This window comes from Macaca fascicularis, chromosome 9 (genome assembly GCF_037993035.2).
Source record: "Macaca fascicularis isolate 582-1 chromosome 9, T2T-MFA8v1.1".
NCBI lineage: Eukaryota > Metazoa > Chordata > Mammalia > Primates > Cercopithecidae > Macaca > Macaca fascicularis.
In genome coordinates this window covers 31774493-31792627 of record NC_088383.1, presented here as the reverse complement: position 1 = coordinate 31792627, position 18135 = coordinate 31774493, and the positions used below count along the sequence as shown (strand labels likewise).

General features: G+C 39.8%; 1 protein-coding gene across 32 annotated transcripts in view; it reads left to right on the top strand.

Moving 5' to 3' along the window:
* Positions 1 to 18135, top strand: part of ZNF438 (zinc finger protein 438) — a 182194-nt gene that overhangs the window by 7074 nt on the left and 156985 nt on the right. For 4 of the 32 annotated variants that reach the window (XM_074001333.1, XM_074001335.1, XM_074001328.1 and 1 more), the window contains exon 2: positions 16393 to 16494. The exons of the other annotated variants lie outside the window; for them this stretch is intronic. The gene's annotated coding sequence lies outside the window, so the exon portion shown is untranslated. The remainder of the gene's footprint in view (positions 1 to 16392; positions 16495 to 18135) is intronic. 32 annotated transcript variants of the gene reach the window in all.

Genomic DNA, 18135 nt, shown 5'->3' with positions numbered 1-18135 from the left:
GGAGTATTTGCTTATTCGGTTCTTAAATTGCAAAGCTGTTAATTTCAATTTGCATTGCAAGCCACCAATCAGTGTGAAATAAATACTGGAAGATGATACTGTGATGAATCTGAACTCAGAATGATTTTTTACTTTCCAACACACTCTGGGGACATTTGGCAATGTCTAGAAAACATTTTTGGTTGTCACATTTGTGTGTAGGGGCATTACTCCTTGCATCTAGTGGATTGAGGCCATTATAGCATGTCACTGAATGTCCTACAATGTACGAGACAACTTCTCAACAACAGAAAATTATCCAGTTCAAAATGTCAGTACTCCTGATGTTGAGAAATCCTGTAATATCTTTTCTCCCTTCCCTCCCTCCCTTCCTCCCTCCTTCCTTCCGTTCTTCTTTTTTTTTTATGTTTTTTATGTTTTTTTAATACTTTAGAAATGGAGGTGGTAGGTTTAAGTGGCAAATGCCTGACTTGGACAAAGGATTGTGTTGTACTGCTTTTAGTCTGTTGGATAGCTGAGCTAATTTGGTTCTTTTACTGAATGGGAAATAATTCTTGAATCTAATAATAGTAGCCTTGAATTTTTTTGGTTGCCAGTGTGTCTAGTGTTTTTACATTTGTTTTGGCTATGAATATATTTCTTACTAAAATTAACTTAATCTGGACTTTATATAATCCTGGATTGTAACAGGTTTCCTAGTGTGAATTCCCTTTATTGTTGTATATGTTAAATTAGCTATCTCGGAGTTTCATGGTTTATATCTATCAAAATCCTTTTCACATTAATTTTCATTTTTGATTGTTACGAACAGTCCATAAAATGTGTAGGGCGTGTATTATCCTCACTATTAGACCAATGAAGAAACAGACTTAGGTTAAATGACTTTCCATATGTGTTAGCAAGTTAGTGATGAAAGCAAATCTGGAACTGTATACCTAGCAATCTTTTAAAGTTATCAGTTATTGTTATCCCATTTAATCTTCTTGACAGTACTGTGAAATAGAGTTATTACTCTCATTTCATAGAAAAGGAAACTGGTTTCGAGATACTAAATAACCTATTCAGTGTCACCCAACTCATAATGTAGTTTGGCTGTTTCCACTGAGCTGTTCTGTGTCTTCAGATATTCTCCAATAAATAAATCTGACAATTTCTGGATACATTCACAAAGTCTTTGCCTAACTTAATTTTAGTTCTCTTGATACTTATGTTGCCACTTGAATCATTGGTAATTCATTGTTTGTAAGCCTATTCTAATTTGACTTAACTAGAAACTTATCTGAGTTTTGGTAAACCGTACTTGCTGAGTAGGAGAGAACCATGCTTGCAGAACATGGTCCTTTAAACACGCAGAGATGTTTTTATATAGGGTTTTGAGGAAGCACAGTGTTTGAGATTGGCTGATTTTGAAAAGTGCAAAAATTTAAGGATTAGCCAGCTTTAAAGTTAGAGTTTAGAGACTGACGGGCTTTGAGGAGCAAAGGTACTGAAGCAGGCAGTTGCTGATTGGCTTACTTTGTTGACAAAGTACTTACGTGGAAATGTTGAGTAGACTTTAAGGATTGATTGGGGTAGAGTTAAAACTGGTTTTGTGGTTACTTGTTTCCAGCTCACGACTAGAGCCAAAGAACAATCTTTTCCTTTCTTGAAGTTGAAGAATACGTACTTTTTATGTCAAACATGTTAATGTTAGCCATGGCGCTAATATAACATACTTTTGATTTTCCTTTTCTTCTGAAACTTAAAAGAAAATTGGATGTACAACTATCACTTGTTTTCTATCAATTTCAGGATAGTATATTTGGAACCCAGGCTGCCTCAAGGATTATTTTTATATATAGTTCAAAAGGTAATATATTATTTGTGGAAATATATTAATGCTTTAAAAATTATGGTGAAAGCTGTGTTGCTTTTATGTCTATTTTTTTTCTCTTGTGGGACTGTGTTGTATTATGTGCCTGCCAAAATTAGTCTTGATAGATGCCAATTATAGATCTAGAAGTGTGTTGTTTTTGCTGTTCTTAGAGATACATCTAGAAGTGATTACTTTTTGAAAGTTACTTGGAAATTATTCTTATCAACATTATGAAGGATTAATGATTATATTGCATATATTTTACAGAACAAGGCAAGCAAAATATTTTAGTATTTGCAAATCATGTCACTATAATTATTATATCATAGTACCATTTATATAAAGTATTAGGTTGGTGCAAAAGTAATTGCGGTTTAGGACCATGAATTTTAAATCATAAGTAGGCTCAGACACATCTTTATTAATCAGAATAGGAAGCATTATAATCAACGTATTTTTGCCAATGAGAAATAAGTTTGTTCATTCCCATAGCTTAAAAATTCATGCTTTGGGATTTGGAAAGCGTTTTCTGCTTTCCAAAAACCTGCTGGTTTTGGAAGCATTTTCCTTTCAAATAGTTGTCGAGAGGCTTGAAGAAGTGGTAGTTGACAAGAGGTCAGGTGAATATGGCAGATGAGGCAAACTTCATAGCTCAATTCATTCAGCTTTCGAAGCGTTAGTTGTGTGTCGTGTGGTTGGGCATTGTCATGAAGAAGAATTGGGCCCTTTCTGTTGACCAACGCTGGCTGCAGGTGTTGCACTTTTCAGTGCATCTCATTGATTTGCTGAGTGTACTTCTCAGATGTAATGGTTTCACCAGGATTCCGAAAGCTGTAGTGGGCCGGGTGTGATGGCCCACATCTGTAACCCCAGCACTTTGGGAGGCCGAGGTGGGTGGCTCACCTGAGTTCAGGAGTTTGAGACCAGCCTGGCCAACATTGCGAAACCCCATCTCTACTAAAAATACAAAATTAGCCAGGCATGGTGGCATACACCCATAGTTCCAGCTAATTGAGAACTGAGGCAGGAGAATCGCTTGAACCTGGGAGGTAGAGGTTGCAGTGAGTTGAGATCGCACCGCTGCACTCTAGTCTGGGTGACAGAGCGAGACTCCGTCTCAAAAAAAAAAAAAAAAAAAAAAAAAGAAGAAAGCTGTAGTGGATCAGGCTGGCAGCAGACCACCAAACAGTGACTCTGACCTTTTTTTGGTGCAAGTTTGGTTTTGGGAAGTGATTTGGAGCTTCTTCTAGGTCCAGGCACTGAGCTGGTCGTCGCCAGTTGTATAAAATCCACTTTTTGTCACACGTCACAATCCGATTGAGAAATGGTTCGTTATTGGTTGTGTAGTATAAGATGAGATGGCACTTCAAAATGACGATTTAAAAACATTTTCCCTCAGGTCCTGAGACACCCACTTATCCAGCTTTTTCAACTTTCCAATTTGCTCCAAATGCCAAACGACCATAGAATGGTCAACATTGAGTTCTTCGGCAACTTTTCACGTAGCTGTAAGACGATCAACTTCAATGATTGCTCTCAATTGGTCGTTGTCAACTTCTGATGGCCGGCAATGATGTTCCTCATTTTCAGTCTCCTTTGCAAAACTTCTTGAACCACCACTGCATTGTACTTTTGTTAGTAGTTCCTGGGCCAAATGCGTTGTTGTTGTAAGTTGTCTCTGCTGCTTTATGAACCATTTTGATCCCGAATAAGAAAATCACTGGAATTCGCTATTTGTCTAACATCATTTCCATAGTCTAAAATAAACAAACAGCAAGTAATAAATCATTAGGAACAAAAACATAAAGTGAGAAATGTCCATTAAAATGATATGTAACATAGCCACATTTATTTTAAAAATGTATTCCAATATCAAATGGCAAATTCCAGCAATGCAAAACCTGCAATTAATGTTTGCACCAACCCAATATTTCAGTTGTTTAACATTTATTTAGAATATTTTTCTTTTTCAGAATGAAATAAAGAACTGCTGTACTACCTATAACTATTTACTCTGTGACAAAACTTTTTCTAAATTGATCTTTCACAGTAATATTTTAAATTATTATTTTCCTATGGAGATGTTAAAATAAATTTAGGGCATTCATTATCTTAGAAGTTATAGAAGTCAGAATGAGTTTTTGGTGTAATTTCTTTTTTGTATTGAAGTTTTATTTTTAAATGCCCTAAGTGCTGTCTGTATTTACATATGTAATAAGCTCATAACATGTTAAAAAATGGGTGCTGTTGTAAGCTGAGATCACGCCACTACACTCCAGCCTGGGTGACAGACTGAGACCCTGTCTCAAAAAAAAAAAAAAAAAAATGTTCCTGTTGTTTTTATATGCAGCCTCTATTTCCTTCCTTAATCTACAGGTTTTGTGTCATACCTTCATTCCTGCCTTCCAGGTAGGAATAATCCACTGTTAAAACTATGTTTGTGATTTAGATATTTTTATGGGAAAACTCTTTAAAAATGTAAAGTCTGATTCTTGTCTCTGTTGACAGACCAAATTTCTGAACTGTATGATAGTCAACCTTAAGAGGTTAATCTTAGCCTAGTGTGAAAATTAATACTATAGTTAATATATTATAAAATTACTTATATATTATGACATTGACATTATGAACAATAAGTAATATTGTTTTTGACAGAGCTGTTGTTTAACTACTAAAAGATATTGAGACATTGTTGTCTTTAACAGTTAAAAACTTTACAGATTTATACTAAGGAGAAATAAGAAAAACCTTTTTATCTGGGAATGCAAGCCCCTTTAAATTTTCAGGCCCAGAAGGGCATTTAAAATGTAACAGCAGTACATCTCATTCCCCATAGAGCTAAATAATGACCCCTTCAAGCTGCTTGCTATTGGGGCTCCAGACTAACTGACGCCAAGTACCCATAAAATGCCATGTATGCTGTAGTTCAACAACATATACCCAATCACCAAGCAATGTTATTTTTGTAAACCAATGAGAATTTCTGATGAACAGCTTTTGTAATTGCCCCCTCTCCTGATTCGTCCTTTGTTTCTTTAAAAACTTGAGACTCTCTTTTGTTTTCTGGAGCACTCAGCTAGGCAACTTGGAAGTTTCGTCCCTGGCTGCAGTCCTCAACCTTTCTGCTTGAATAAACTCGAAACTACAGTCTGACCCTTTTGATTATTTTAGGTTCACACTAAATATGTACTTAAAATTCTTAGGAAAAAATTGATTCCTGAATATGGTTACTGGGATTATTCTTGTTATCTGCAGTATGAAATAAATGGATTTGAAATGTGTTTTTCTCTGTGTACATGCAGTGAAGAGTTGGGCTCTTATTTGCCTAGTGATATGATAAAGAATCCTAGGTTTGGTTATCTTTTGTAGTAAAATGAAAAAAAAGAGTTACATGTTCTTCAATAAAAGACTTATTTTCTAGTTTTTGCTAGTATAATGGGTAAAATGGTAGCTCAAATTTTAATTTGCATTTTTTTAATTACTAGTGAGTGAGAGTGAGATTCTCTTCATTCACTTGTATGGATTTCACTTACAGTTCCAAATTTAGCAAATAAAAATACAGATACCTTGTTAAGTTTGAATTTCAGGTAAGCAACAAATAATTTTTTAGTGTAAGTGTGGGCCATGCGATATGCAGGACATACTTCTACAAAAAACAATAATAATTTATCTGAAATTCAGATTCAGTGGGGCATCCTGTATATTATCTGGCAAACTTAAATTCAGTTTCTGTGAATTGTCTGCCTCTGCCTTTTTGTCAGATTTTCATTTGCACTTTCTATATTTTGGTTGTTTTTGCAACAGTTCTTGGCATACACTGGATTTTAATCCCTTGCCTTTGTTAGATGTTGCAAACATATTCTTCCAGTCTTTTGCCTATCTTCTAATTTTGTCTGTGGTGTCCAATTCATCAAAGTTGATGCCATCAAAATTTGTCTATGTTTATGCTTTTGAGATCTTGAATAAATCTTTCGTCATCCCAAGGTTGCAAATATGTTATTTAACTTTTTCTTTCATTAGCATTACAGTTTTATACATTGGTTTTTAATACATTTGGTATTTATTTTATGGGAAGAATATTAGGAGATGAGGTTAGAGAGGCAATGAAGGGGCACATTGTGTGAAGACTTGTTGGTCATTGTGAGGACTTTGGTTTTTATGCTAAGTGAAATAGGAAGCCCCTGGAGTGTTTGGAACAGAGGGTGCCATTGTCTGAACCATGCCTTTAAAGAAACTGATGACTATGGAGAATAGATTGTATGAGAGTGTGGCAAAGACTGCTAATTCTGCTCCAATATCTAATTCCTCCTTTCTTTTACTACCAGAACCCTGTTGGTTTAGCCAGATACATGGCTATGCACATAGAGACTGTTTTTAAACTCCTCCTGCCAGTAAGTATGGCTTAGTGATTAGGTTTGGGCCAGTTAGATAAGAACACAAGTGATATGTGAAAATTCTGAGTTATCTTTGTAAATATAAGGTGCTTGTCCTGAACTTCGTCTGCCCACCTCACTCCCTTTCCCCCTAACTGAAAGCTGCAGCAGCTAGAATGGCAACAGTTACCTTGAACCTAAAGATCCCTCTGCCTGGGTCGTGAATGACCTTGGAGAGCAGAACCAATGACTACTCTCCATCTTTTCCCTGACCATCTGCCTGTCTGTCTCTTGTTTCAAGGAAGAGAATAAACTTCTTTCTTGTTTTAGCCACTGGTTTTTGGCATCACTTTATTACAGAAGCTTAGCCCATAGCCTGTATAGTACAAAAATTGGCACCCGAAATGGTGTTCCAGAATTAAAAAGCTGAAATGTATAGCACTGGTTAAGTGGTTGGTCGACAGACAGTAGAAAACGTGTTATAGGCTAGAAAACTGGTGACCCTTATTACGTGGTGGCAAAATGTTCAGTGAGACTGTCATCTCTAATAACTTGGAGGAGAGTCAATTTGTCTACCCAGTTTGTACCTCCAGGGAGGTAGTTAGAAAGAATCAGACTGCTAATATGAGTTGATTAGTCCTTGCCAGTAACTACAAGAGGGCGTCAAATGAGAGAACAATTAGCCAGTTTGCAATTAGAGTTGAAAGGGAGTATATAGTTTTTAGTTATATAGCTAAAGGAGGTTCTCTCTGCCAATGGCCTGTGGTCTGAATTGACTGAGAGGCCAGTAATATGGGGCACTGCAGTGTTGGAAAAAATTGCTTCTCTATGCCAAACAGCAAGAGGTAAGATAGTCATTCTCAGGAATCTCCTGTTAGATTTTCTTGGCCTGACAGTGGCAGACAGTCCAGGCAAGGTTCAAATTAAGGATTTGCTTTTCCACCTCAACCAGTCATTTCAACTATGTAAAAGCTTCAGTTATAAATACAAAATCTCAGTTCCCTACAACAACAAAGGTTTATTTCTTACTCATGACATGTTAGTTGTGGCTGTGTTCCACATACTTTGTTACTCTAGTGTTTAAGCCAAAGGAATAAGCCTGTTTGGGACATTGCCTTTCTTGTGACAGGCAAAAGAGATATGGCAGAACCAGTGTCTTAGAAGTGGCACGTGTTACTTTTGTTCATATTTTATCGGCCAAAGCAAGTCAAATGGCTAAGCCTGAAATCAGGTCAGAAGGGATATCTCAAGTCACATGGCCTGTCCTGATGTCAGTGGGTTGGAGTAGTATAAGCCTCCTGATGTGAATCAGATAATCTCAAGGTAGCTAACCTTCAATCAAGAGAGGATTGAAGAGAGGGAGGAATGGCTGTGTCACAAAACAAGAGAGTTGACAAGCTTAATATCTATGACCAGATTAAATCCTTAGTTGTGGTTACTACTTTCTTGTGGAACTGACTGAGGCAAACAGACCTTTTGAAATTTTTAGGAGATTATGTTGCCAAAGATCCCATAAGTTTGGCTTGCAAAAGCCTCTGATGGTTTGATATTGTTTGTCACCTAAAGCAACCCTTGGTCCCAAATGTGCACCAGCAGTAACTAGGCTATTAGATCTTTGCTGTCCTCTTGGAGCATGTACTCTTCCAAGTCTGCTTCATGTATGACCAGAAGTGATAATGGAAAGGAAAAAAATCTTCCAAAGGCAAAGCTAAGACTGCCAAGACACCTGGACAAGGGTCTTCCCCTCAGAGAATAGAATCTGAAATGAACCAAGGGACTTGCCTTCTTGCTAGAGCAGAGATACTTTGCAATTCCTTTCTAGAAGTATTTCATCTTTGATAAAAATAGGTGTTTGCTATTCTTTTATTTTCAGAATGGGAGACTTAATTGCATTAATCTCATTTGTATTCCACAGTTGTATTTTGGGTGTAATGGTGGTGGTGGAGAGCAGAGGTCATACTCTTTTGTTAGTTTGTGGGCCACTGCACTAGGAAGGAGCTACATGGATGTACATGGGTTGAAGAGGGCTGTGTATTGCCTAGAGACCTAAACTTTAAGCTAAATCCAATAACTGGATGAGACTTCAAGTTATCCCTTTAGAAAGGAAATGACTATTCCAGAGTGGGAAGAAGGATGCTGTCCTACCTTTGATACGTATTTAGCTAGGCACATAACCCCTACATAGAAATTGTATTTCTTAACGCTCCTTGTAGCCAGATGAAGCCACATTTCTAAGTTTTGACCAGAGGGATGAGAGTGGAGGTGACATATGCTACTTTTAAAAGCATATTTGTATTAAAAAAGCGGCTTGTTAGTCATATTCTTTTCCCTCCCATCCCCATAAATGAAGCATTGGTGAGTTAGCTTCAATCATGCATCTGAGGGCAGTGCCCCAAGGAGTGGTAAGAGAAGACAGGAGGAATCTTAGTCTCTGGATGACGTTATGGAGCAAAGCTACTTACCTTCCCTTGACCACTTGCCTGCCTCTTGACTGTAACATGAGAGAGAAATAAATTCATTTTTATCTGAGCCACTATATTGGTCTTATTACAGGAGTTTAGCTTTTATCCTAGTTAATACAGATGGCAATGATGTAAGCAGGAAACAAATATAGAATGTTAGATTGGAAATTATTCTTGATTTTTTTCAGTTGAAGCTTTTCATTTATGTATTCTTTCTATGAAAATTTATTTTTCAGATTGTCTAATTATACCAACAGTTTAGAAAGAAAGCTCTTACTTTAACATCACCCCTGTTATAATTATGCTATATTTCTTTTTATTTTCATAAGTATATGCTTTACATATTTATATTAAAATTTTATATCCTGATATTTTCCTGTGATACCTATTTTCTTTCTTGCTTTAGAGTTCTTATATTGCCTGGTTATTATTGTATAACACTCAGTTTTACTGTACTTAAAATTTTGTTATTATTGGTCACTGTGGACTAGTTATGTCCCCTCAAAATTCATATGTTGAGGCCCTAACCTTCCACATGACAGTATTGGAGAAGTGGCCTTTAAGGAGGTGATTAAGGTTAAGTAAGGTAGTAAGAATGGAGCCCTGATCAGATAGAACTGGTGCCCCTATAAGGAGAGGAAGAGATACCAGAGCTCTCTTTTCACTTATGTGAAGACACGGTAAGAGTATGGCCATCTGCTAGCAAGGAAGAGGGCTCTCATCAGAATCTGACAGTGCCAGCGCCATGATCTTAGACTGCAGCCTCCAGAACTGGGAGGAAGTCCCAGTCATGGTATGTCATTATTGCAGCCGAAGTTGATAGTATATTGGCATTTAGATTGCTTTCAGGTTTTCCTTCTATAAATAATGCTGTTTTGTTTTTTTTTTTTTTTTTGAGACAGTCTCACTCTGCTGCCCAGGCTGGAGTGCAGTGGCATGATCTCAGCTCACTGCAACCTCAGCCTCCCAGGTTCAAGCTATCCTCCTGTCTAAGACTCCCGAGTAGCTGGGATTACAGGCACACACCACTACACCTGGCTGATTTTTGTATTTTTAGTAGAGATGGGGTTTCACCATGTTGGCCAGGCTGGTCTTGAACTCCTGACCTCAGGTGATCTGCCTGCCTCAGCCTCCCAAAGTGCTGGGATGACAGGCGTGAGCCACCACGTCCGGCCATAATGCTGTATTCTTGTAAAAATTATTTATTTGTTAAATTAGCTTACATAGAACTCGAGCTGGAATAATTTTATTTTATCACTGGTAATAATGACAGAAACAATATTGATAGTAATAACAAAGGCAGTCAGCAATGATGATTTTAATAAAGACAGCTATGAGAATGACAAGATCAATAACAGTAACAGACTGGGTATGGTAGCTCACGCCTGTAATCTCAGCACTTTGGAAAGCTGAGGTGGGAGGATTGCTTGAACCCAGGTGTTCAAGACTAATCTGGGTAATATAGCAAGACTTTGTATCTACAAAAAAATTTTTCTTTTAATTAACTGAGCATGGTGGCATATGCCTGTAGTCTCTGCTACTCAGGAGGCTGAAGTGGGGGGATGGCTTCAGCTCAGGAGTTGGAGTTATGATCACACCACTGTACCCTAGCCTGGGTGACAGAGTCAGACTCTGTCCCTAAAAAAAAAATATATATATATATATATATATATATACACACACACACACACACACACACACACATATTTATATATAATTATAACAGTAAGAACAATGACTAATATTTATTGCATGTTTACTGCATGCAGGCACTGTTTTAAGGGTTTATCTTATTTGATCCTTACAACAGATTTATGAGGTAAATACTGTTGCTCATGTTTTGTAGATAAGGCAAGTGAGCCACTGGGAGGTTGGGTACCTTCGCCGTCGTCATGCAGCTGATTAATGGTAAAGTGTAGATTCTTGCTAGGCTTTATTTGCCACAGAGCATGCTATGGACTGAATTGTATCGCCACCAAACTCATGTGGAAGCCCTAATCCTCAATGTTGATAGTAATTAGAGATGGGGCCTTTGGTAGATAATTAGGTTTAGATGAGGGCCTGAGGGTGGGGCCCTCATGATGGGAATAGTGCCCTTAAAAGAAGAGACACCGGAGAGCTTACTCTTGCTCTTCTGCTGCCATATGAGGACACAGTGTAAGGTGGCTGTCTGCCAGCCCAGAGTGGCCCTTATCAGAAAGTGACCATGCTGGCACCCTGATCTTGGACTTCTCAGCCTACAGAGCTGTGAGAGAATACATTTCTGTTGTTTAAGCCACCCAGTTAAATTTCTGTTGTTGTGGTAGCTCAGACAGAGACAAAGCCCATGTTCCTAACTGTGACATGACATGATTAGAGGTTTTTTGTTTTTTGTTTTTTTCCCCAGATCACACAGTCAGTATAGCAAACTGGACTGCAAAGAAGGGGCCAAAAAAGTGGAAAGGACACTAAGAAAGAATAACGTTGCTGAAGCCAAGAGACGGGCATTTTAAGATCAAGGATATCATGATTAAATTGATACACTTTGAGTAAATTTTCATTTAAGAAGTCATCTGTGCTTTGGGAAGAGCAGTTTTGTGTTTGCAGTCCAGATTGCAGAGGGTTAAGTAGGAAATGATGTGGGGTAGGGGAGACAGTAAAAACAGTTTAAACTCTTTTTTCAAGGCTTGGCTGTGAAGGAAAAGAGGCAAATAGGAAGTGGCAAGAGAGACATAAAGTCTGGGGATGTATATTAGTTTGGTTCATTTTTTTTAATGAACCAAATGATGGGAGAAATGTAAGCATTTATGTGCAGCGGGGTAAAAGAAGAGAAGGAGAGAGAGAAAATGTGGAGGGGGAAGTGGATAAATGATGGCATCAGAGCCCTAAGGAGGTGGATACCTGAAGTTGCAGATTTGCTTTGAGCAGGAAGTTTCTTTCCTACATCTTCCTGGCACCTTCCTCCACAGGGCCAGGAAGGAGGGAAGAATGTGAGTGTGGTTGTTGGTCAGTGAGGGTGGAGGAAACTGAGGGAGTCTGACCTAATAACCCCTCTTTTGTTTGTGTGGAGGTGATGTCATTTTCTGAGTGAAGGGGGAGTAGGAAGCTTGAAAGTGGTGGACGTTTGGGATTGAATCTGTGGGATGTGAGAGAGCCTAAGAGAGGATTGATGGCAGCAGTGAGAAGGGTCTGCTGAGGTGGGAAGCCGTGTATTTGTGGAATTCCCAGCTTCTGTGGTTGGGGATTTTTGTGAGAGTGCTGTCTAGACCAGGGATGGGATTAAAGAAGTAGACTCTTAGATTGGTTTAGGGAGTGTATGTGGAAGGACAAGCCAGTAAGACAGTTGAGAATTTAGGCCAGGGAGTCAGGGGTTATTAGGTCAGACTCCCTCTGTTTCCTTCACCCTCACTGACCAGTAACCACACACACATTCTTACCTCCTTTCTGGCATTGTGGGGAAGAGTGTCCCTGTTTCTGGGAGATCAGATTCTGGGTTACAACGGATAAGAAGTGAAGCTTGGAGGATGGTTAATGGATTAGGAAAGATAGAGAGTGAAATGGGGAAAGACCGAGCGTAACATATTTAAGGACAGAGTTGGTGTATGCAGTCATTCCTTCAATAAATGTGTATTGAGCATTTATCTTCTAGACACTGTTCTAGGTGCTATGGCCCCCTAGATCAAAACAGTGATCAAAACAAAATCTGCCCTTGTAGAGCTTAATTCCAATGGGGAGGTAGATGATTAACATATATTATGTGTATAAACATATATATATACTTGTATGTATAATTCCAGATGGTAAGATAATGTCGAAAAGAAAATGAAATCAGGGAAGAGGCTCTGAGAAGTGACCTCTGAGCAAAGACATGAATGTCATCAGGGACACAGCAATGCAGATGTCTGAGAGCATTCCAGGACAAGGAAATAGCACATATATGTGCAAAGCTCTGACAGAGGCTTGTATGAGGAACAGCTGTGGCACTGGGGAGCATGAGTGAGGAGGAGGACAGTGGTAATAAATTAGGGCCATGATACATTAGGGCCACTGTAAGCACCTAGGATTCTATTCAAGGGTCATGAAAAGCCATTGAAAGGTTTGAGTCAGAGAAGTACTTTTCTGAAGGCTCACACTGACTGCTTTTTGGAGAGTTGATTGGCCGTGGGCAATTAAGTAATCCAGAGGGGTAGAAGGACAAGAGATGGTGGTCCACATGTAACATATGGGAATTTGAGATTTCAGCAGTTGAGTGCTTCTGGATGAGAATCTTGTTGCTATTCCTTTAAGCAGACACACCCACTCCACAATAGACATTCTTTTCTGTGGACGAACGCCTGACCCTGACCCTTGGCTTATACCACACCCTTTCCTGTTTTTGACTCTCTTCCTCTCCAGCTCCATTATTCATTCTCCCATTTTGTCCTCACCTTGTCTTTCATATCTGATGTACATGGTTGTCTTCCTGGCCAAGACTTCCTCTAGATCTAGGTTTTCAGACCTTTTATTCACAGTCTGACTTCATACTTCAGTCTGCAGAAAACTTTGATGGAAGCCCCGTGTGTCAGCCAGGGGAAACTGAGTGAAAGGGGGGTCAGGAGTGCAGTGCTCTGCCCACTTGCAGTTGTCCTCTGACCTCCAAAGCAACTTTGAGACGCCTTCTGAGAACCTTTAGCCTGCCAGCTCACAGTGTGGGAAAGCCCCAGGTTGAACTGTTGCTCTTTTGCAGCAGCTCATCCCTGGGATCACCCCAGGCCATGCTCTCCCTGCTCAGCCTGTGCCTTCTTAATCCTCAGGGACCTGGCTTGCCTGACAGTGGTACGTGCAATACGAAGTGGTGTGCAGAAGGCACTCAGAACCATGAGGCATGCATGCTGCATCTTCCTGAGTGTTAGTTTTCCTCACTTGCTATTATTTAATCTACTATATTTTTATAGTAAAAATTAACATAGTTCTAATTACACACCATAAGTTCTGTCTATCCTTCTCAACAAAATCTTTTTTTTTTTTTAACAGGAGAAAAGCATACAAATTTTTATTTCATAAAATTTACATGTACATATGTGTCCGAACAGAGAAATGAAGACTTAAGGAAGTGGTGGCCAGGCACCGTGGCTCACACCTGTAATCCCAGCACCCTGGGAGCCCGAGGCGGGCGGATTGCCTGAACTCAGGAGTTCGAGACCAGCCTGGGCAACATGGTGAAACCCCGGCTCTACTAAAATACAAAAAATTAGCTGGGCGTGGCGGCATGCGCTTGTAATCCCAGCTACTCAGGAGGCTGAGGCAGGAGAACAGTTCGAACCCGGGAGGCAGAGGCCGCAGAGAGCCCAGATCTGCCATGGCACTCCAGCCTGGGTGACAGAGCAAGACTCCATCTCAAAAAAAAAAAAAAAGAGAAGTGGCTCAGCCTAAGCTCTTTTTTTTGTTTTTGTTTTTTGAGATGGAGCCTTGCTCTTGCTCTGTCCCCCAGGACGGAGTGCAAGCGTTGGCATGATCTTGGCTCACTGCAACCTCCGCCTTCCAGGTTCAAACTATTCTCCTGCCTCAGCCTCCTGAGAGGCTGGGATTACAGCATGCAAGCGTTGGCATGATCTTGGCTCACTGTAACCTCTGCCTCCCGGATTCAAGCTATTCTCCTGCCTCAGCCTCCCGCGGGGCTGGGATTACAGCGCCCGCCACCACGCCTGGCGCATATATATATATATATTTAAACTAGAGATGGGGTTTCACCATGTTGGCCAGACTGATCTCGCACTCCTGACCTTGGCCTCCCAAAGTGATCCACCCGCCTCGGCCTCCCAAAGCGCTGGGACCACAGGCATGAGCCACCGTGCCCAGCTTCGGCCTAAGTTCTTACATGCTAGGTTGAACAAAGAATGACATTTATGGAAAAGTATCTGGGAAGATAAGGGCTAGTTTAACAATGTTCATTTATACAGATTTCTTTCATCCTGGCCTTCACATCTCCGGTGGTTAAAATGTTCCTTCCTGGTGTGTAGGAGGGTCATCTTTCACTTGGGGGCTTCCTTTCAGGAATCAAAGAGCCAGTCAGAGTGTCTTTCTTACATCTACTGTTTTTCTTTTTTTCTTTTTTTTAAGCTGAAACCAGAAGAAAATTATTTCCCCTTACTTTTGTTTTCTTTTTTTTTTTTTTTAAATTTATTTATTATTATTATACTTTAATTTGTAGGGTACATGTGCATAACGTGCAGGTTTGTTACATATGTATACTTGTGCCATGTTGCTGTGCTGCACCCATCAACTCGTCATTTACATCAGGTATAACTCCCAATGCAATCCCTCTCCCCTACCCCCTCCCCATGATAGGCCCAGGTGTGCGATGTTCCCCTTCCTGAGTCCGAGTGATCTCATTGTTCACTTCCCACCTATGAGTGAGAACATGCGGTGTTTGGTTTTCTGTTCTTGTGATAGTTTGCTAAGAATGATGGATTCCAGCTGCATCCAAGTCCCTACAAAGGACTCAAACTCATCCTTTTTTATGGCTGCATAGTATTCCATGGTGTATATGTGCCACATTTTCTTAATCCAATCTGTCACTGATGGACATTTGGGTTGATTCCAAGTCTTTGCTATTGTGAATAGTGCTGCAATAAACATACGTGTGCATGTGTCTTTATAGCAGCATAATTTACAATCCTTTGGGTATATACCCAGTAATGGGATGGCTGGGTCATATGGTACATCTAGTTCTAGATCCTTGAGGAATTGCCACACTGTTTTCCATAATGGTTGAACTAGTTTACAATCCCACCAACAGTGTAAAAGTGTTCCTATTTCTCCACATCCTCTCCAGCACCTGTTGTTTCCTGACTTTTTAATGATTGCCATTCTAACTGGTGTGAGATGGTATCTCATTGTGGTTTTGATTTGCATTTCTCTGATGGCCAGTGATGATGAGCATTTTTTCATGTGTCTGTTGGCTGTATGAATGTCTTCTTTTGAGAAATGTCTGTTCATATCCTTTGCCCACTTTTTGATGGGGTTGTTTGTTTTTTTCTTGTAAATTTGTTTGAGTTCTTTGTAGGTTCTGGATATTAGCCGTTTGTCAGATGAGTAGATTGCAAAAATTTTCTCCCATTCTGTAGGTTGCGTGTTCACTCTGATGGTAGTTTCTTTTGCTGTGCAGAAGCTCTTTAGTTTAATTAGATCCCATTTGTCAATTTTGGCTTTTGCTGCCATTGCTTTTGGTGTTTTAGACATGAAGTCTTTGCCCATGCCTATGTCCTGAATGGTACTACCTAGGTTTTCCTCTAGGGTTTTTATGGTATTAGGTCTAACATTTAAGTCTCTAATCCATCTTGAATTAATTTTCGTATAAGGAGTAAGGAAAGGATCCAGTTTCAGCTTTCTACTTATGGCTAGCCAATTTTCCCAGCACCATTTATTAAATAGGGAATCCTTTCCCCATTTCTTGTTTTTCTCAGGTTTGTCAAAGATCAAATGGCTTAGATGTGTGGTATTATTTCTGAGGACTCTGTTCTGTTCCATTGGTCTATATCTCTGTTTTGGTACCAGTACCATGCTGTTTTGGTTACTGTAGCCTTGTAGTATAGTTTGAAGTCAGGTAGCGTGATGCCTCCAGCTTTGTTCTTTTGACTTAGGATTGTCTTGGAGATGCAAATTAACATAGTTCTAATTACACACCATAAGTTCTGTCTATCCTTCTCAACAAAATCTTTTTTTTTTTTTTTTTAAAAAACAGGATCTCATTTCGTTACCCAGGCTGGGGTGCAGTGGTGCAATAATAGCTCACTGCAGCCTTGAACTCCTGGGCACAAGTGATCCTCCTACCTCAGCCATGCAAGTAAGTACCTAGAACTACAGATGTGCACTACTGTGTCTGGCTAATTTTTAATTTTTTTTTCTAGAGACAGGGTCTTGCTATGTTGCCCAGGCTAATCTAAAACTCCTGGCCTCAAGCTGTCCTCCCTTCTCAGTCTCCCAAAGTGTTAGAAACACAGGCATGAGCCATTGTGTCTAGCCAACAACTTTGTTGTTGACCCTAATTAAACATATTAAATGTTTTACACCAAGAGGAAATAGATGTATTAGAGTTTAGAATGTAATATTTGTGTACAGTTTTTAAGGAAAAAAATAAGATAAAGACATTTAAAGTTTGCCTGGGACACTTATGGTGATGCCTTTAGTCTTCTGGGGTTGATTAGATCCCTCAGCTCTGAATTAGGACTGCTTTGATGGAAAAGGTTAGAACTACCTGTTTAAGTTGGCCGGGCACGGTGGCTCAGCCTGTAATCCCAGCACTTTGGGAGGCCGAGACAGGCGGATCACGAGGTCGGGAGATCGAGACCATCCTGGTTAACACGGTGAAACCCCGTCTCTACTAAAAAATACAAAAAACTAGCCGGGCGAGGTGGCGGGCGCCTGTAGTCCCAGCTACTCGGGAGGCTGAGGCAGGAGAATGGCGTGAACCCGGGAGGCGGAGCTTGCAGTGAGCTGAGATCCGGCCACTGCACTCCAGCCTGGGTGACAGAGCGAGACTCCGTCTCAAAAAACAAAAAAACAAAAAAACAACAACAAAAAAGAACTACCTGTTTAAGTTGTCAGATTTGTAACTCTATATTTTCGTTTTGTTTAATGGAGCTATTGTAATGTTTTTATTCAGGATGGAATAGGAACTGGCCATGAGTTAGTCTCTGAATCATCAGGTTTTTCTGGTTAAAGGTAAACATATGTATTTTCTTCTTTTAGCCATGTTTAATTTTAACAAATGTCATTAAAGTAAGCATTGTTGCATTATAAAAAGGATTGATAAGGCTGGGTGTAGTGGCTCATTTCTGTAATGCCAGCACTTTAGGAGGCCAAGGCAGGTGGATCACGAGGTCAGGAGTTTGAGACCAGCCTGGCCAATGTGGTGAAACCCTATCTCTACTAAAAATACAAAAATCAGCTGAGTGTCCTGGCATGTGCCTGTGATCCCTGCTACCCGGGAGGCTGAGGCAGGAGAATCGCTTGAACCCGGGAGGTGGAGGTTGCGGTGAGCCTAGATTGAGCCACTGCACTCCAGGCTGCTGGGTGACAGAGCAAGACTCCATCTCAAAAAAAAAAGAAAAAAAGAATTGATAAGAACCAGGTGATGGCCTAGATATCGGAGCAATACTCCGATAACAAGGACAACAATACTAGGACAACAAGGTTGTCCTAGGACACAAAGTAAGTTTGATGCTTTTCATTTTTTTAAAAAAAGAGTATCAATTGTGTTAAGCTCTGTAATGCTTCCTCTGAGTTGAGAGTGGATCTTTAAGATAAAACATTTCTTTATCAGGACTGTTTGCAACTAAGGAATTTTAAGGTTAAGAGTTTTGCATGACACTGCCAAATTATAAGACTAATGAGGGCAAGGATTTGATCATGTTCATGGATGCTTGTGAACTAGGAGTAGTGTGGCACCTCACATGTAATACTCAGTATTTTTTGAGTGAAGGAA